General features: G+C 38.9%; 1 long non-coding RNA gene across 1 annotated transcript; it reads right to left on the bottom strand.

Moving 5' to 3' along the window:
- Positions 1-216: 216 nt before the first annotated feature.
- LOC137464907 (uncharacterized) lies at positions 217-21092 on the bottom strand. Its single transcript, XR_010994478.1, has 3 exons — positions 15643-21092; positions 14506-14549; positions 217-363 (listed from the first exon to the last, which is right to left on the bottom strand). It is a non-coding gene; the product is annotated as an uncharacterized lncRNA (long non-coding RNA).

Raw genomic sequence — 21092 nt, forward strand, 5'->3', positions numbered from 1 at the left:
CAATACTGTGTTGGCATGAATTGCTACAAAAGGGAGGATCACCTATAGAGACTCAAACTCAGCCTAGATCCTAAAGGCCATCATTCAAATCCCTGCATATTTTCCATTACAGAGACATAAAACAATTCTATCAAACTGTCCAGTCATGCCCAGCTTTGAAATGGGGTTGGGGTTGAGCAAAGAGTGGAAAAATATAAACATGAACTAAGGCTCACCTGGAACTATGGACTGAAGAGTATTGTCACTAACTTGCTCAGCAAACATTATGTGTCTCTTCAGGGATCCATCATAAACAAAGTAAAACTCAGCATCCACTGGGAGGTAAATGTCTTTGTCAAATTTTGCATGTATAGTCACTTGTCCCTGAAATTGAAGGTGAATTCTGAAACATCGGGTAAATTTCTCATCTTCAACACACCACTGATGTATAAATCAAGTCTAAGATTATTGTAATCTTTATAACTCTACTATACAAAGGCTCTGATACAGTGAAAAATATTCAGTTTCCTACTTCCACTTAGAAAACAACACTAGTTTTATGCCTGCAATAGCAAAGCTGATTTTAAAAAATGCCTTTTAAATAATGTCTTTCACACAATTCCTTTCATCTTATCCCACACAAATATAATTGGCTTTTTTATTTAAAATGCATCAGAATAACATGAACCTAAATATTTCGTTATTTACAAAAGCAAGTTTTGTTTTTAAAAATAAAAAAATTCATAAGTGATTTAAATTATCTTAGACTTAGTTTTCAAAAAGAAGCACCAGTGCAATTCTACAAATGGTTTCAAAGAACACTAGTTCCCAGATATCTGTCTGTGGGTTTCTTTAGAGTAAATAGAAAGCAACCAGCCAAGAAAAACCTGTCATATAATAGCTTTAAAAAAAAACAGGAAAAGGATCTAAGTAGCGGCAAACAATAACAAATGTCTGACAAGTCTGAGGGAGGAAATTTAGATCAAGCTGCATTTCCTTGAGGAGGAGGACAGTGTGCTACAGCACAGTTCCTGACTGCCACAGTTGTTCTAAATAAAGCAGAATTGCCCCAAAATCTGGCAGAAAATATGCTATAGAAGAATAGCTGAGCCATATTTCCAAAGATGCCTGCCCTGCTCTATTCAAAACAGTTATCACAGCACTGACTCCACTGGCTCCAGAAACAAGTCTTGTAAAAAAACAAAGCACAACACAGTAGCACAGAAACTTCTGTGGCTGAAAACCACACTTATGCCTCTGACTGTCCTTACCCTGTTCATTATAAGCCAAACACTTCACTGCTGACTCTTGCCACGCTCAACAACTTCACATCTAGCCCTGCCTTCCCCAAGGACATCTTTAATGTCACTCATAAAACTGTAAAATCAGCATGTGTTTTCCTTTTCAATGCAGATGAATCTAATGAACTGGGGTGGAGAGGCAAAGGCTGGTTTCAAGCACAAAATCTTACTCAGATAGGACTCTTCCCATAAGGACAGATATAAAAAACATTATGAGTTCAGTATCAAAAGCAAACATACCTGTCATCCCCAAACACTGATTACACCCCTCTTTTTAGTGGCCTGAAGTGTTATTATAGCTTCAAAGTGTTTTCTCCTATTTCTTTTTGGGTTTTGCACTTTAATAACCAGAATGTGTTATTATTATTGCAGTTCCTGCTTTTACTATTGTTATTAAAACAATCTTAAAATAAATATTGTAGTTGTGAATAACCATTTTGGTCTGTTGAGTAAAAATGTGGATGGCTCTTCTGGGAGATAGGAATAGGGTAAGTCTCTGAAGGTCCTCCGCAGTCTGCTCCAGTGGGTTCAGCTGACAGCTGCCTCGTAAAGAGGTGCACAGCAGAATTTCTTCCACATGGGTGCTTGAGGCCACAACTCCCAAATGATCTCTATGCCCTCTGGACCCCTGAGTCACAGAAAATATACAGCCATACAGTTTTCATGTTTTCTTTGCCCTAACTATGCAAAATAAGGGAGATATTCTGTGGAAACATTTCTCACTTAATTAGCTACTGTTGGCAGGAAAAAAATTCAAGCCAAATTTTAGCCATACTGCTCCTTTTTAAGAAATGTTAACGTGGGTTCACTAAGGACAGAGAAACATCTTAAACTAATTACATTACATAATGTATAAGCATAAGGGAGAATTTCACCAATCCTTGTCTAGAGGAAAAAAGACAGTGGAAAGTTCATGTGTACATAATAAAAAACAAGTTTTATAGAGCCCACTCCTTACAACACTAAAGAAAATTAAAGTCATGGTCATTTAAGCAAAGATTTTACAAAAAGAAGGCAAATTGGCAGCTACTTTGTATCTGGTTAAACAATTAAATGATTCAATTGGAAAGTCCCAAATTATCCAAAAAGAGGTTAAACCCTGTATTACAGTATATGATTCAGAGATAACCCAGAAAGTAATAGTGGAACATTATTTTTGATGCTGTATGGTTATCACACCTGGCATCAGAAACAGTTATTTCATGCAAGCTCCTATCATCATCTCCAGCACTTTCTATCGTGCCTTCAGATATTCCTGTTTCATGTTGCTCCATTCAAATATATTTCTTCTTGCTGCTGCTGCTGCTGCTACTAAAACATGTATCAGTTTACTTTCAGTTTGTCTTTGTGTGAAGCCAAATATATTACAGGATCTATTTAATCACTTTTATTTTCCTAAAAAGATCACTTGCAGTCCATTCTAGAAGACTCCTATGTAGAAAAATACTTTGAGAAAGTTTAAAACATTTTATACCAAATCCCTGCAGATGTATTTCTATCCTGAGTTCCTCAGGCAAGGTCAGTCCAGCCACAGAAGCAGGCTGCAGCAGGATCTACCTGAACAGATCTTTCCACCACAGACAAATTAACTCGGAGTCACAGGAATGGGAACAACTCCAGCTCCCATTTTCCTTCTCCTTTCCTAACAAGGCATACAATCAAGAGGGGAGTGGACTAGATCTTGCAATGAGATGCTGTAATTTAGTCCTCCACCAAAGACATGTCTGTCTGCTTTCCCAGAGTTTTTTGAGAGATGACACCTCTTTTGTAAAAGCACTGCTTCCTGGCAGAGCCAGAGTGCTCAATTCAGGTTTTCTATCAAAGCATATTCACTTAACTATTACAGCAATTAAATGGTCTACATAAACAACAATGAAACACTTTTCTGGGACTTCCATGAGAAATTCACACTTAGGAAACTCATTTGCCCAGCATCACTATCACCACACATGAGAGGAAGTCGTCTCCACTGCTTCACAACCCATTCTGCAAGGCATGACCAAAGCACCATCTCAAGTCTGAAAAAACCCCGGCACTGACTTACTACTAAAGCACAAAGAAACTAAAACTACTAAATTACTTACTAAAAGTAAGTAATTAGGCCTTAAAGATCAGTACAAAAGAGCAAAATCAACATAAATAGATTACAGTATACACACCACCTGAAATAAGAACACTGGCCTACAGAATGATGTTTGGTCTGAGTTTGTTCCAGACACTGAAACTGGAAACACATCCCAACTGTTTCTTCTACATTTCTAAATATAAAATTTAAGCTTATCCTCCAGATACCAAAACCTGAATGAGGTAAGTCACACTGGCACCTCATCTTTGGAAAAGTGGCCAAGTATTATGAATACAAGGCAGCTGTGAGAGCATGGATCCAGGAGAGCCAGATTCTTGACAATCCAGTTGCTGGATGTCTTTGACACCATTTTCACAGGTTTATTCTTTCAACAACAGACTAACCTCTCTCCCAACTCTCTCCTTGCCTTAATAAGGTTACCTGTATCTTCACAGACTTGGGAAAATGTAACAGAAAGAGCTTGATTCCTACATGTAGGTATGCTTAAGCATGCTTTCAGGGTCCATGTGAACCTCAGATAGTTCAGTTCCCACTTAATCAAAGCAAGGGGAAGGATGTGCCACTTCACTATCTCAGCAAATAAACACAGCCCCTGGCCACAGCTCGTTTCTCAGGTAGGTGCAGGGGAAGGTCCTTGCCTGAAGCTCACACTGTGTTGATTCCGATGGACTTGTAGAGAAAACAAATTTTTAAGTCAAAGAGCACTTACTTAGACCAACCAGCCAGTATCTCACTTAGATTTACACATGCATGGCTAAAAAAAGCTATTCATCTCTACAGAACCACCACAGGAACACATGCAAACTGGAGACTTCTCGAACACCATTCAGACCTGCAACAGCAGAGAACTTCAGGCAGCTGCATCAATACCTTTGACTGCAAAAAGATACCACAAAACAGAAGAAAAAGAACATGGGAGAAGCCCTCAAGAAGCAGCCAAGAGGAGTTTTGACACTGATTTAATGAAAGCCAAGATTGTCATTGTAATCCTTCAAATAAAAACCAGAAAAGCATACACGGGAACTGGGGAGAAGACATTGCAGTTAAAGGGACCTTAAGCAAGACACAGACTCAACTCTGAACACATTAAACCTGTGGCTGAGAAAGTGTTAGTTTTTACCTCTCTGGGATCCACAAAGTAAAGCCTACTTTTTTTTTACCAGGGAAGACACTGTCCTGGCACTGGCACCAGGGAGGAGATTAGCAAGGTTTCTGTTTTTATTAAGATTTACAGATCTATGCAGTCTTTCAGTGTCACCAATCAGGTTTTTCAAACATACATTTTCCCTTGGTTTGTCTAGGGCACTTGAGAGCTGACCAGGTCAAGTGTGCAGCAGCAGAGTCCACTGAACCCTATGTCCTGGGTAGGAAGCTGCAAAGACCAGACCTGGGAGAGCTTCCATCTCCAGACACTCATCTGACCCTGTTCTGCATCCTAGCAAGGGACTGAGGCAGGTTTTGTGAGGAGGACGAAATGTGGGTAGTAATCCGTCACAGCTGACACATGGCAGCATCCAGGTAGGCAGGAGGGGCTGAAGGATTGACGATGGCACTTCCACTGTGCCTCATCCCTAGTCTGCTGCAAGACACTTCATGCCTCAATAAATAACTGGCCATTAATGTGAACTGAGCTTCTTCCACTTTGAAAACCACCATCTTCCTCGCCAGGAACCTGCCCCAGCAAAACAGGTGCAACACAAAAAGATCTTTAGAGGACTTCCAGATCTAGGCCACCATGCTTAATTTTGACAATTGGTCTCTATCCTTGTATACATAGCCTGGATAAACCTACTCTCCCAGCAGCTTTTTACCATAAAAATAACACATTCTAAAATACGCTAAAAATTTCCTTTACCAAACTAAGCATGTAGCATAATAGCTCAAGAAGTAATGTTTTATCCAGGGTTTTCAAGGATATCATCTCTAAATGTAACAGGGCAAACAAATACCAGCTTTGTAATTACATGCTGTAAAAAAAATATTTATGTGCTGGGGTAAAACAATGACTTAATTGTTCCCAAAAGACAAGTCCCAACACATTGAAGTAAATGCAAATCTCCAAGTATTGCCAGCAATAATAGGAATATTTTCCTCTATGTCAGCTGCTACTGGCCACTGCAATTTCACATAAATATTTTTTCACTGCTGACAAGACTCACTTCAGAAAATGTTTATATTGTACTTGTGCCTGGACAAGAACAGTAGCAGCCATACACTTTTAACAGCCCTTCTGCAACTCACCTACAACTGTGAACACTTCTATACTAAAGATGCTAAAATAGGGAAATTTTAGCAGTAAGGAAATTCTAAATGAACACAAATCAATCATATTCAAAACATTAATAGCTAAAAAAAAGTTATAAATATGCCTTTCCAATGTTCTGTGATGTCTTTATAGTGTCCACCAGACAGATCTTGTCTACAGATTGCAGTAAGTGCAGTTATGGATTTGCTTAAGAAAGCATGCACTCTTAACTGAACTGAATGCAATCGGATTCAGCACACACTGAAACTGCATGCAGGGAAGGAAAGAAGGTACAGACTGAAAAAAAAAAATATATAAAAGCTGAACATTTCTCTAGAAGCATTAGCTTTCTAATTGTATAGCTAAAAATATCCAAAACAAAAACAGGGTGGATCTTCCCCCCATTTAATAACTTAGGGGAAGAATCAACTGAGTATGATTTTTTTTTTCTATCCAGAGTAAGGCAATAATCACAATTCTATATACATACTTGGAGACAAGTATGTGCTGATAGAGTTATATTTAATATTACATATTGTCCAAAAGCCCACACATACACTTTTATAAAAATTAAATATGCATGCGGAGTTGCTTCTAGAAGAGCCAGTCCTCTGTTGAATCATACTGCACAACTCCACCAGCACCCAGAGAACCTCACTCATTTGCACAAGGCCAGTCTTCAGCCCCTGAACCTGTGGAAAGGATGTGGGAAGTGCACCACAGCAGGCTCTCCAAACCACATCAGCTTTTATGCATCAGCTACCTGTAATTATTTCTTCAGTATGTGGTAGGTGTCTGAGAAATGCAGAGGATGCATTTGCACAGATGCCTCCAGGCACATTAAGAAGCATCACCCCCACAGGTACTTAAGGCAATACAGCACACAGGAAGTCCTCTGACTAGCAGCTGAGGAAGCTTTCTGCTCTTGTCAAAAAAGTGAGAAAAGGAAGTGTTCAGTGACCACCAAAACAAAATCTGAAAGATTCCTCTAGCAAGGTCCCAGCACAATCCTGAATAGAAAAGCACCAAAAGAGATATTTCCTAATGAAGACCGATAAGCTTCCCTCTTCTGATATGAAAAAGCAGGAAGGTCCTCATTTTGGTTCAGATGCAGTGCCTTTTTAAAAGAAAAAAGTAAGTACTGGTAGAAGTTACAGTCACCTTTTTGACTACGTAGCCCACATAAACTGGAACAAAATTAAGCACTCTGTTACATCCAAACTGACCACAAAAGTACACTCCAAGCAAAGAAGGATGGAGGAGATAATGACAAATTAACTAGCTGACTCCCCCGAATCACAGCAGGATAAAAGCTGCCCAAGTTTACTCCTCAGAGATAGATTTTCCCCACCCTGCTTGAAAACACCACTCACACAGTCCCCTAACACACAGCACTCTGAACTTCCTCCCTCCCAAACAATCCCTGTCTAGCCTCTCCCACTTTCTGCACCTGGTACATACTTTGTGCTTCTTTAACGGCTTAACAAGTCTTTGGTCTTGATTAGGGGAAGAGAGATAAAGGATTGTTTTATGTTGTCGGGGTTTAATAGGAGACCATCCTTAAACTTTGTGGGTTTTCAATCAAGCTTATTGCAATACTCCCCTTTCAGTGACAGACTGAAATGCATCTGCTGCATTGGGAGTTTCTGAAATTGCATACACTGGCTTTTACCCAAAGCTGATGTCTCAAAATGAGTTACACCTTCTACCTCCTCACTAGCTTCAACAAAGGTTCACTCTTTTCAGAGACACAGAAAGAAAAACAAGGGGTTTTGTTGAGAACTGCAAGATTTGCCTCCAGCAAAAAGAATTAGAATCCAACTGAATTAAAAAAAAAAAAAATCCTCTAAAAAGAAGAAACAAAGCAACAGGTCATGACATACATGTCTGCAAGTCTCTATGCTACTGCGCACTGTTAAATTACCTCTAACATTACCCACTTTAAAAATCATGTATTAGACATATGCTTTTCATTCAGTGCACATGCAATATGTCCAGATGCTTTCCAGGTCTTTATTTTCTATGGCATTACGTTACCACAAAAATATTGTCCTCCTCACTACTGAGGAGTTTCTTCAGTTTAGCCCCTGTTCCTTCTGTTTAACACTCTCAACCAGTCTTTTACTCAATTTAAAATACAGCTGGCAGCAACACCGCTTCCATGTAACCATAAGCAACATCCAGCCACACTAACCTGACCCATGTCAGACCTGGGAACACAATCTCATTTTTGCTGAATTAGTGATGATGCCTTGTGGGGCTACCTAAAAACAGAGGCTAGTCAAAATTAAGGCAACAAAAAGCAGTCATATTTATTGAAGGGCCCTCAGGTACAAAGGGCAGACAAAGCCTCCCCAGGGGCTACACCCAAAAAATGGACGACAGGTCACAGGTTTTCATACTTTTACACGTTTAGTCCACTTGCATTTTGGGGGTTAATCCTCCAATTACAGTTTCAGGTAATGAAGTCATTTACCCCAAGTTTGCTCCCCACAACTCACTTTTGTTTACATGTCTCAGGGCCTGAGGCAGTGAGTTGCCCTTGATTCCCAGGCCTGGAGAGGAATTGTTTTGTCTGGCCAAAATGGGAAAGCAATATCTAACACCCTATATGCAGTTTAGAGTTATACACTAAAGAACTGCAGGATTACAAATATATGAAAAATACAAAAGCTAAAATCCTAAGGCATCAGTGAGAGCATATGATACAGAGCTTATGCTGGCTTTATGTTTTTTCTGCCTGCTCTGTGTCAGCAGCAGCATGACAGACAGTCAGGGAACTGATCATTTGTGCAGAATTAATCTACCAGTGGTTTTAAACAATCTGAACCACTGAGCAAGTCTATAGGAAGTCAGCACTTTACATCACACTGACTTTATTTTCCTTACATTGCCACCACTGGCCTTAAAGCTGTGTTTAGCATATTATCAAACTGTGACAACAGCGAAGTTGGAGAAAAATTTTCAGAGTCCCATACGGTAACAACATAACATAAACAAGTAATTAATAAATAAATAAATGGGACATCTTTTAATTCCAGAAGCAGTGGATAAAAATAAAAATATCTGGAATGTTTTCATCAGAAAGGAGAGGGGAGAAAGCAGAAGAAATAGAAAAAAATTTAAACCCATTGCCAAAACATACATTAATGTTCTTGCTCATATATCATTGAAAATATCATTCAGCGTTTTGCTGCCAGGGACACAACAACTTATGTTCATGCATAAAGTATTACAGTGGAATTAGGAAGCTTAAGAAAGAGCTGTTAACATCGGTCAGAAAATTTCTGCAATAAGAAAATTAATTTCCCTTCTGACATGCAACTGCTGAGTAAAAGAAAAGGAGTAATCCCTTTCAGTTGATTTGATTTAAAATATACAAATCAGACGAGTTATTATTTTCATGTCCTATGTAATATCAGGGCTCTACTGTTGCAGACACTACACAAAAACATGTAAGCACAAAGTCCCTGCCCAGAAAAATCTCAATTTAAGGACTGAGAGGAAAAAAATTAATATACCAGTAGAACAAAAATTATCTGCCTGCTGATGGACACCCTTTGAAGCACCCATTCTTTTCTTTCATATCTTTTAAAATAGGTCCCTATCTTTCAGATACATTTTCTTAGTCTGATTCTGGCAGCAAGCCTGCATCCAGAGGCCAGCCTGTGCATTCCCATGCAGGCTTCCCATGATGAACCTGACCAGGCTCCCAGAGCAGATAACAACAAATTACTCCTGACTCCAGCCAGAATTGGATCAGGCCAACACAGCCCTGTGCATTAGCAAAGGCATGCTGAAAGGCCAATACATGTTTACATTTTAAACCACACTTATTTTTGTGTTTTGAAGTCTATGTAAGGCAGTCATTTCAGCCTCATTGAATACAGACATAGGCCCAGAATTATGGCCAGACCCACTGCAAGAGCAAAGAATGGACAAGACAGGCTAGAAATCATCTTCTTTCCACAAAGAGCTGGCTAAAAGACACTGAACACCTGGCAAGAGCAACAAATACAAAAGCTGTATCCAACCATGGAAAATTATCTCTTTCAACATCAACTCTCCAAACATCAACTGCAGCATGAAGGAACAGGAAGGCAGACAGCTTGGCAAGGGAGACAATCAGCTACTTACAATCAATACTTAAGTCCTACTGCCACTTCCCACTCAAATCATGCAAAAGCATTCTGGAATAGTGTTTGGCACTTTGCAGACCCAGCCCAGGCAAAGACCATCACTGAGCTTATCCAAAGTCTGAGAATCTGCAGGCCCTCAGACACCCTGGCTGTGAGCAGCCTGGTGCGACAGCCTACTCTCTGCCTTTCCCAATCCAGCCAGAGAAACCCTCCAAAACTTCCCTATAGGAATACTTCCATACATCAGCATTAAGCACCGCTCTCTCTCCTTGGCACCTCCGCTTCACCCAGGAAGCTGTAACAGCATCAGAAACAAAACTATCCCCAGGTAAAAACATTGGAGCAGGGACACCTTAAGAGGGAAACTTTGTATAACAGAACACAAGAGAAGTTAATTAAGCTCAGACCTTCAAGACTTTAAGCCAGCTCCAGTGGTTGTACATAGGAGCATACGATACTTTAGGAATATACATTTTGAGAATAGTAAGCACCTTGCAGCACAAGAGCAAGTGGAAGTTTTAATTTCCAGGAGATATTGAGTCCTGAAGGCAGGAACCTGTGTTTCTGCCTCTTCCCAAAGGATTAACATCCAAAAGTTCCTTTGGAAAGACAGATACACAACCTTCAGCACCATCTCCTGGGGAGATGAGGTCCCTTTGGTGTCTTCACGAAACTGCAGGGAATACACCCTGTGGCTCAGCATTTATTTATTTATCTCTCCCATGGGAAACATTTATAAGGCTCCCCAGCAGAGAATAATTTACAAACTTCTGAGAACACTTATTTATTGCTCTTGGGAGCTCACTACTTCCACAGTATGTTTGCCCCATGGCAGTAATGTATTTCTTTGCCAATGTCAAAGATCAAAGTTGGTAATCAGTAACATTTCTTTAAAACTAACAAAACCCAGTTACCTGCCCTTATATAAGAAGGAATGATTTTCCATGATTTTCCAGATTTGTTTCTCCACACTAAAAACTGCTTACAATAGGAGGAACAACTGCCATACATAAATTCTTTAACGTCTGAAGAGTGTTTCATCAAATATTTTGCTTTTATCTTCATTTTTCATGAATAGCTTTTTTTCCATCTACAATGAGACAAGTGCCTGCCTGAAGATGGTGAGGTCTTATTCCACATACTGTCTTTATCACACAATGAAATTAAAAACTGAGCTTGCTGCTCTTCTTACAGATAGAATTGGCCAAATATAATTTTATTTGTATCAGTTTTAAAAAAGTATAATTTAGGACAGAAAAAGCTACTTACATTAAAGTTCTATATACTTAAATGATGTATTATTAGTATTGAAAGAAGAGATGTCTATGAACTGACGGTGTATTCTTGGCTACTTAATCCTGAAAATTAAATTGGCTTATAAAGAGTAATTTTATAGAATGGTTAACAGTAATTTGCTGTCTAGAAGCCAGAAACAGGCTCCTCAAATTAACTGAGGAAATGTTCTTCAAATATTTTTAAATCATGGCATAGATGTGTGTTGTAATTAGATTTTAATGTTCTGCTGCCACCAAGATTCAATACAGAAAAAGAGTATTAAATAGTACATTTTCAAAATGGAGTAATTGGATAGAGTATTTTTAAATGATATTTCACAGAAATTATATTAAATCAGCAAGGTCCTTGAGCTTTCAGAAAGCATTCCCTCTCATGTAACAAAACAGAGCAGCCATCACTAGGCCAACAAGATTACACATACAATTTTAGATTTGCCAAGAAATTCAGTTATTCAGTGTCACACTTCATGCTGAAGTGTTTCAGTTTGAAGTAGCCACACAGTATGGACACATGCTCCAGCTGTGTTAACAGCTGCTCACATACAGTGAGCCAACAAAGTACCCTGCATATAATCTCTAAAATGTGTACTATAAACACAAAACTGCAGTTATTCTCAGATAATCTGACACGAAATACAAGCCTCTCAAAACAGGCATTCATACCACAAAGAAGAGGGTAAAATCCAGTGGATATAGATGCTAAGCATGTTTACATACAGTATGAAAAGCATCCTAATTTTGGACCCATCATAAAGCAGATTTCTCCCTCTCTCAATGAACAAAACCTATGCTTTCACAGAAGCTGGAAAGAAGAGATTAATTCCTAACCTTTTGATCTCTTCCACTTTTCTTGTGGAAAACAATGTGTTAGAACCATGTGCTGACATCTTTGAAGTTGCATGTGAACAGTGTGCAATTACCATGACATGGTATCCTGGAGTTCCACTGTGGCCTTCTAGAAGGGACTGGAATACATTAAAGAAATACCTAAATTCACAGCAGTGCAAGTATTTGTCATGTTCCCTCAGTTTTCCAGAGAGGTTTCTCTATCCCGGCTTATGGGACATGAAAACAGCATTCAGGCAATGGAGATGGAACAGCATTTAGACAAGCTCAGCTTGGCAAAGAACTGCTTAATGAAAACTGACAAAGGAACTGAATAATCAGAAAGGGCTTTCATGTTTAATTTAAATGCTGATTTAATTGTTTTCCAACAAAGTCACACAAAGCAGAAGCAGTTGGAAGGAGTTTCCAGAACTTATGAAATAATTTGATCTAACTAAAGAAGATAACTACCCTCACTCAAGGGACAGTCAGAACTCTGTGATCTTCCCAAACACACTGCAAAGGCACTCTGATTATGAACAGTACTGTGATGGGCAAGATTGTGAAGCTGGAACACTTTCAGGCACCAACTCATTAGATTAACTACATCAACCTCAAATGATCAGTATAAGGTCTGCTAAGATTTCTCCAAGTTTCAGATGCAGGTTGAAAGAAAAATTTCCATCTTTCCCATGCATACACACAGAAATAAATATGGGAGACTGTTAAAAAATTACTACAATCCCAGGTTCTGGGAGACTCATCCCAGGTGCTCCCACTGCAAGTCCCTGGTAGTCCATTCTTCTCCACTAACCTCAGGCATGTTAGTACACTGGGGACCCAGAAGAAAGACACCATCTCCATCTGCTGCCCCCACAAGAAAATGAGTTGGTGACAATTCAAACTGCTCTCACTGGGTTTCTAGCAAGTTATGAGTCCCTTCTGGGATTTATCCACCTGGGCTGGTGAGAGGCTGAAGACCACAACTGGAAAATTTCCAAAGCGCAGGATGACAACCAGCAAAGCTTAGATCTGGTACAGACTCTCACTTGTGCAAAGCTTGGAGTGAATGTTCTCAACTAAAATCACATTTTCCCCCCCACCACACAACAAGTGACTAATACACTCCAAGCCTTCCCCAGTGAGTCCCTTGTTCCTAAGAGATGTACCATTATTAGTCTTCAAATGCACAGTTTTACCATTCTTTCCACCTTTTACTGGTATGAATAACAGGTGGGAAAATTCAGTTTTCCCATATAATTACTGAATTCTTCTCGGTACTAACCAGCATCTCCCAAAACTATGATGTCAATAAATTTACATATATTTTGCAAGCTTACATCTGACTCATACGGTTATAATCAAAGTACTAAAGCAGCGTTAAGTATAACACCTAAGGACTATCACTTGTAATATCTTTCTATCCTAAGAGTTCTTGCAGTACCTGTGTATCTTTATCTCTTTATATTAATCTTCTCCTTCCTTATCGTCCATAAGAATTTTCTGCGAGATTCAGTTTCAAATGCTTCATTTTCAGCAACCTGGATTAAAACCACTGCACTGCCCTTTGCAAAGTGGTCAGTTATGGGAAGATACCAGATCAGTCAGATCAGATATCACTATGTCCCTTATTAGTTTTCCAGTAAAAATTTGTTTTTTAAAGCCTTGCACCACACAATAAACATCACATGAGCAGGCCTCAAAAATACTTTTCTCCTGATGCCTTTAAAGATACTGCATCTAATTTTTGCAAGCCTGAGGTTCCAAGTCTGAAGCTGACAAATACAATGAAAAATCATGCTGGTGCATTACCAATCATATGTTCCTTCAACACTCCAGGGTAGAGATTATTTGTATTCCTCCTTTTCTATCCCCATCTCACAACAATAAGCAGATAATTGTTTTGTTTCTGTCTTTGTTTCATCTTTTACCCCCCTTTTGAAAACCATTCAGAGTTCTCTCATTTTCCCACTAGGCATCATCCATGTATTCCTGCTGCCCTCATTGCAAAGCAGAACAGATATAAAAAACACAATTACTTTTTTTAATAATAACCGTTAGAGTTCCCAAGTTTTAATTCTCACAATCACATCCCCTTGAAGGCACAAAATAAATTTATCTAATGTATGTCTTCACTCATGTTACTACTTGTTTTTTAACTTGGAGTTCATATATTTTAAGCAATTATATCAGGTTTTTCAGAAAAAAAATCCATTTGGTTATGAATTTCATATTATTTTTTTACATAATACAAAATTTCATGCTTTGTGGAAACTGAAAGAATGGTAGATTGGAATTTTGTAAGGAAAAAAACAACTAAAAATTGTGAGAAAGTGAATGAGAGGTGTCTCTTCACAGGCAGTAAAACTGCTGTTGAAAACTGCAATTGAGAATACTAAAGGAGAACAAAATAATTATCACAAAGGGGAAATAATTTAAAACTTCCTTCAGACAGCTGAGCTGCACTACTGGAAACTATTCCTTTCACATATGCCCCATCAGACAGCAATGTTCAACAGCCTGCAGTCTCAGAAAACCAGAGAATGGATTTTAGTTTAATTCATCCTGATTTTGAATGAGCTATTACCCAAAAAAACCAACTCTCCAGGCATAGGCCTAGTGTTGTAGGACTTACATAAAGAGGTACTTCAGAGCAGCTTATCTCCATTGTCACAGCATCTACAAACAGAATAAATCAGTGGAATTATTACACACCCATGATGAGGCCTTGATATAATGTGCAATTTATGTCTGCAAACTAGGTCAATATCTTCCAGAATTGGTGGGGGAAGGGGGAAAGGATATTACGCTTATCAAATGCCCAGATCTCCCCAGAATGAGAAAACACTGGTGAAATAATGCCTATGTAAAGCTGGAGGAGGGGTGGCTGGGATTAGCTAACATGTCACATGCATTTCAGATAATAGAAACAGTGAACAAAACAGGTCAAGCTGAGCCCAGCTGCTGAGACACTCCTAGCTGCAGCAAATTAAGTAGTGGGAATTTCAGCATTTATCTCTAGAAGTAAAAAATTGAACTTGAACTGCAATGTAGCAACTTTTACTCCCCACCAATATCCCAAGTGTCTGGTGTGGATTTTTCTAAGTAACTTCATAGAAGTCATCCCCAAGGCAGGTTGCCTTAACTACTATAAATAGTAAACTACTGAGACAAGTCATCACCAGATCTAATACAAGGACAGTCATCACAGCAATCCTGATTTCTGTAATTCTATTTGAGGTTCACTACACCCTCAAAATTCACAGTATAAAAAGTAGTATTCCTTTCAAATGAGAAAAGCATACCAGAAGCAACACCTTTACAAGCAGCAATAGTTGTTGAGCCCACTATGCACAAGTCTTCTTCAACTCGCTGAAACAGGCTACAAAAAAGAAGCCTGTCTTAAGAGAGGGCTGTCTCGGCTCAGATTGTGGCCTTGTTTTTACAGCTGAACAGTTTCCAAAAAGAACACATTTGTGCAGCTCATTGCATGTTAATGTATATATACAGTATTGTATGAGTCAGATAGGATTTGAGAAGCTCCCTGCCTACAAATGCAGAAATTAAATGCATGGCTTAAATTGAAGCCAAAGATTACCCACCCACCATCCATGCATATAGTCCTTTTAAACCTCAAATTTGTTAATCCTCATCTTCTGGTGCCCCTCAATTCAAGTACATTCACAAATCCACACACTCCTGCAGTTCTAAAACAAGGCAAAATTCTTTACAAAATCACTGGTCACAAAGATTCAGCCAAAAACATCCAAACCTTTCATAATGTAAGAAGAAGATATTAAGGTGAAGACTAATCCAACCAGCCCATCTCGCAGTGAGATTCAGACAGAAGGGTTTCTTATTTTCTGTGCAGAAAGGAGGTATCCCCCAGCTGACTCCAAGGCATCTCACTTCAACAGACAAAGCTCTGCAGTTTTCAGCAACAGCATCCTGAGCCCAACCTTAAGAGCAGCAGCATGGGAAGCACAGCCCTGTTGGTATAGAAGAAAACAGGGTAACAAAAGAAGTTAAGAAACAGTAACATTAGCTCCACAAGGAGTAGTTTAAGGTAGAGCCTTTCACAAGTGTTAACTGACAGAAGATGACACATATTAATATCCATCCCATACCTCACAATTACTGCTGCTCTTCTGCAGTAGTCATCACTTCATGGCTGTCTGAAACAAGAGACACATCAGTCAGCCATCTGACACCATTGCTCTATTCCAATGTATAAAACTCCTCCACCTACAATGGTTCTCAGTCTTTAAAGGAACACCTCTAAACTAAAATCCACCATCTCCACTGCAAGAAAACATGAGCATATTCCAATCATTATATCATGTCAAGCAAGTAAGAACTACTCTTGGATGCTTTTGTCAAATGACTATTCTGACCTCCAAAGCCTGAAGAGATATATCTCAACATCTACCTCCTCTGCAAGGATGAGATAGGCAGGTATCCAGTCTAGTCTACCTATTCTACAGAAAGAGTGAGCAAGAAAACATAACTTAGCTCTTCCTCTGGAGGATAAAAATTGCATCATCAGCACAACAAACTTGTTTTGTATTGGCAAATACAAACACAACTCACTGGAGAGATGGTGCCATCCTGGCTTCCCTCCACCCTTTGCTTGCGTCACACTGTGGATCCCCTGGGAGCCTGAGCAAGCGGAAATACTAAGTACCTAACTCAACATGAATCCTGAGTGGATGAAAAAGCTCATCAGAACCAACCAAGGTTTTTCATACAGCACTGACTGGAACCATGCTGAAAGAGTATCAGTACTTTCCCTGTGTACTTGCTGACAAACCAGCTTACAAAGGATTCCTGGATGCAAAGGAGTACCTAATGGTACTCATTGCTTTCTGCAGAAAAATCAATAAATATCAATACACAGCACTAACTGGCTTCCTTTGCTTTTCTCATACTCTGAAGAATGCTGATTGTTTAGAAAAAAAATGCACATGAATGGCTCACATCTTTCCTCTGTCTGGGGCTTACAGTAACTCAGCCTGGCTTCTGGAAGTGGCTGGGAGAGGCAGGAAGAAGAGGATGCACGTAGGGAGGAAATACTCAGCTCTGGCTACGGCACAGTGCTTGTGCAACCTCCATTTCAGATCCGAGGTACTGAAAGAGACACCATCACATGCAGCTTACTACTCACCATTCACCTCCTCTGTACAGCAAAGAACTGCCCACGTCCACAAAAGGCTGGGCTCCCAGTGCATACTATGTGCCACACAGACAAATCCTCTCCAGTGCTAAGGCAGAGTCCTACCCCACACAGCAAGGAGAGGGTCAAGCTCCCAACATCATGAATGCACATAATTTCACAGAGCAACACCTGATCCCTTCCTCTGACATCTGTGCCTCTGACACAGAAACCAGCACGACAGGCATCTAACAAACAGGTCTGGTTTCAGGCATTGCCCACACTGCCAATGACAGCAGTAGCAGAATTAATCTATACACACAAAAAAACCCTTCTCAGCATCCAGTTTAGCAGTTAATTTAATAGAATCATATATTGTAATGTGATGCAAACTGGAAAGACTTGCAGCAGCGGTTTCAGCCATAGTTGAAATATATAATTCCAATATTCTTCACCCAATATTTTATTTACTGGTTGTCAATTATGGGACCGTCATATATTCAAATTTTTTCAACATTATAAATTTAAGCATCTTACAGCATGGGTTACCCAGTTATTATGATATGTTATAAGGACCACAATAAGAAAATAAACCAATGGAAAATAAAAACATCCATTATTTACTTAACTGCATTTTAAGATGTCAGTTATCAAACATTTTTACTCTGTACACACCAAGAAATTAGGTAAGGGGAAATTATTTAAGTATCAGCAGAAAGGCATTTCTACCAGTCGACAGGGTGACCCTCCAGCCAACACTGTGACTACTATTGGCTATCCTAGCACTTACTGTCTATAATCAGCATTTTCCTAAACACAGAAGGGCACTTCCTGATCCTACAGCAACCCAGCTCACAACCAGCAATTTGACTCTCTCCTCTTTCCTGTAAATAAAGCATATCACTGTGGAAGAAAGAGACAGAGAAGGTGAAGACAGGACTCTGGCTTTGATGACGCTCTGCAATCCAGCAGTAACTTGTACAAACTTCACTGAACTTCATGCTCTGTGGCTGCTCCAGCAAGCCTCCACAGCTCATTAAGCTGCACCAGATCATGGCTTGTGCAAAAAAAACTGTGCCTTACAGACAGATGCAAAGTGTGAGCAGTGGTATAAAACATGAATTTCATACTCCCATATATCAATTCAAAACTAACAAAACATAAGGTCTTTGCTTGTACTCTGTTTGCTATATTCTCCTTTCAGATCACAATCCCTCACCTCTATGCCACAGACCTGCTGCTTCATAACAGCAAAGCAACTGACTGAATGTCAAAAATATCATACTATGTAAATAAACCCTAAATGATGCTGCAGAGGTGCCCTGGAATTAAATTCTTCCTTTTTAATTACGCTTCTTTTTGGTGACGGTCACACTGAAACTCTTGCCTACAAAACACTGAGAATTAGTCTTATTACCACTACATCAAGACAGGCACATTAAATCGCTATTTGTGGTCAACCAAAACAACAATAAAGCAAGGACACATCCTACCCAGAGGCCACTGGAAGGCAGGCAGGAATCCCCAGAGCATCATTTGTAATGCTTTAAAATCCAGCACATTTGTCTTCACAAAATGTCTTGTAGAAGTCTAGCAGTACATGCAGATCAAGAGGTTTTCTACTGAGCTCTCTTCTGCTTGTTGACTGTGTAACTAACCATTACCACCATTTTATTATTTTTGACCATGCAAATAGTCTGTTTATATTTCTCAGATCTTAGTACTCTTCAAAACCTGTGAGATTTCAGTATGGTGTTCACAGACAAGCCAGTGCCCATTAATAACACTCATCCTGCAGCTCCCACAATAAAAGCACTGCAACAGAACTAAACTGTGGTCCTGTATTTATTGATTCCATCTGAGTTATGTTATGTTAGAGCACCAAAGGTTCACTGACACCTATCCCAGCACCAGGAACTACACTGCACAGCCATCAGGCCAAATGTGGTACAGAAAATTTTTTAAAGTACAGATCTTTTTTCTGGATCTGACTAAAAGATCTTGGACAAAATAAATGAAAGGGAAAAAATGAGCAAGCTGAAAATACATGCATAATAAATACTACATTCCCAAACTCAGGGATTTAGCTTTACAGCCACAGTTTTTGACATGATCTTCCATTTTTCCACTAGGATCTCCTGAACATCTAGAGCACTGGGGGATAGGAAGGGGACAAAACAGAACTATCAGCTCATAGTTTCACAAGCACATTCATTTACTGCCTTCTAACACTATTCAAACTGAGAGATGAAATAAACCTTTCCCTATCACATTTATCATTAAGCAGTTTGCACTAGTGCTGATTACTTCACCAGACATTAGCTGCTCCTGAAGGCAACTGAACAGAAGAAATACAGCTAACCACCTTTTAAAATGTCACTCTTCAAAAATCTGAGACAAACAGAAGCTTAAATCTTATTTCAAAAAAAAAAAAAAATCACCCATTCAGGGCTATTGAAATACCAAAATATATACAAATTAATTTGTTAAAAGCGCAGCAATTTTGTGATCCTTAGAAGGGAATTTAAGAGTCTCCAAAAATGATCACACTTCTTCACCTTTCAAGAACAGTCTTGGGTTTTAAAACACAGAAAAAAATTCTCTTCTGACAGAAGCCTGCTGTTGAGGTTGGCAAAATACATTCTTTATGTATTCTTGTATTGACTTTCTTAATGTAGCATTTTCATTTCAACTAAAAAGAAAATGGGGCCTTAGAGTTTAGAAACCTTAAAATTGTGAAATGTGGGTTATACATTACTGAAAGACAAAAATAAAATCAAATTTATTACTAAGGGTTACTCAAACAAATGAAATATGTTTGTTAACATTGTGGGACACATCTCTTTACCTCACTCCTTTTAACATCCATTTTGACAGAGGCAGTAGCTTTCTAATTATGCAATTTTTAATGGCTTTACCATTTACTACTCCCTAGTTTGGGCACTGTGAACCCATGGGATGAGAGCAGCAGCAAACCCTTTAAAGAGTTCATGCTGCACAGTTGTACAGCTGAATGACACGGTAGCAAAGATATGGACCAGAAAATTTTGGTTCTACAAAAGCGTTCAAATGAGGGCTCCAGTGCTATCCAGTGCTTCATCATCCCTCAGGCTTTGCCATCCACCAAACCGCTATAATTAACAAAGCAAGAGGGTATTCTCTGTATTTAAATATACTTTTGTAACTGGCATTCTGCCTTCATGGACAGCTAGAACTGTGCAACAAGCTCTACACTACGAACTAGAAAAAAATTTTTATACCAAAATTCATTAAATGCAATTCTAATAATCAAAGCAGCAGCTTCCATTGTGAAGGGCAACTATTCCACCTTATAGCCCTCTTTTAACTATTAATGTGTCTTGGTGGCATCTGCTTGTCTTAGTGATGCTAAGTCTGAAAGATACAACTCAACTAGTTGGTAGGAAAATCTGTAAGTTTTTGAAAATTCTGTAAATCATTGGCATAAATGTCTAATTTGCAAGTTAACTGAGAAGGACAGATGAGTTACCTATTATCAAGATACCCCTATACAATCACTTTCTTTGTTTCAGTTAATATTTAAACCCATTGTGGAAAAACAAAAGCATTTAAGCAGTCTAATATTTCCACAAGATGTTGTCCTGTCAATTTTTCATATCAAGTTCACAGAACATAGTTCCATCTTTACTTATGTGGAAAAATCCCTCTTAGTAAAATGCCCCTGATATCCTATTTCCATAATGTGCAGAAAAGAGTAAATTACTTCTATAAAATAAAACATCTGGTAGGTTTTCAATCACATCTGTGCCTTAAAAGATTTATGAGAAGAACTTCATATATTTTTGTATAGGATCAGATACAGAGGCAGGAGTTAAGTCCATAAAAATGAAGGCTTTTTAGAGCCTGGCATATCTCTAAGCTGCGCACAGCAGTGCCCCAACAAAAAACTACCAAGAACTGCTTTGAAGCGTGTTTTTCATAATTTTACCATTAGAAAACCTCTCATTTCCTTTACATTTTTGTCTATTAAAAAAGAGTAACGTAGTTAAAAACTTCTTTTGCTCTGTAAGAGAAAGGCAAGCATCTTGATG

This window comes from Anomalospiza imberbis, chromosome Z (assembly GCF_031753505.1).
Source record: "Anomalospiza imberbis isolate Cuckoo-Finch-1a 21T00152 chromosome Z, ASM3175350v1, whole genome shotgun sequence".
In the NCBI taxonomy this organism is placed as follows: domain Eukaryota; kingdom Metazoa; phylum Chordata; class Aves; order Passeriformes; family Viduidae; genus Anomalospiza; species Anomalospiza imberbis.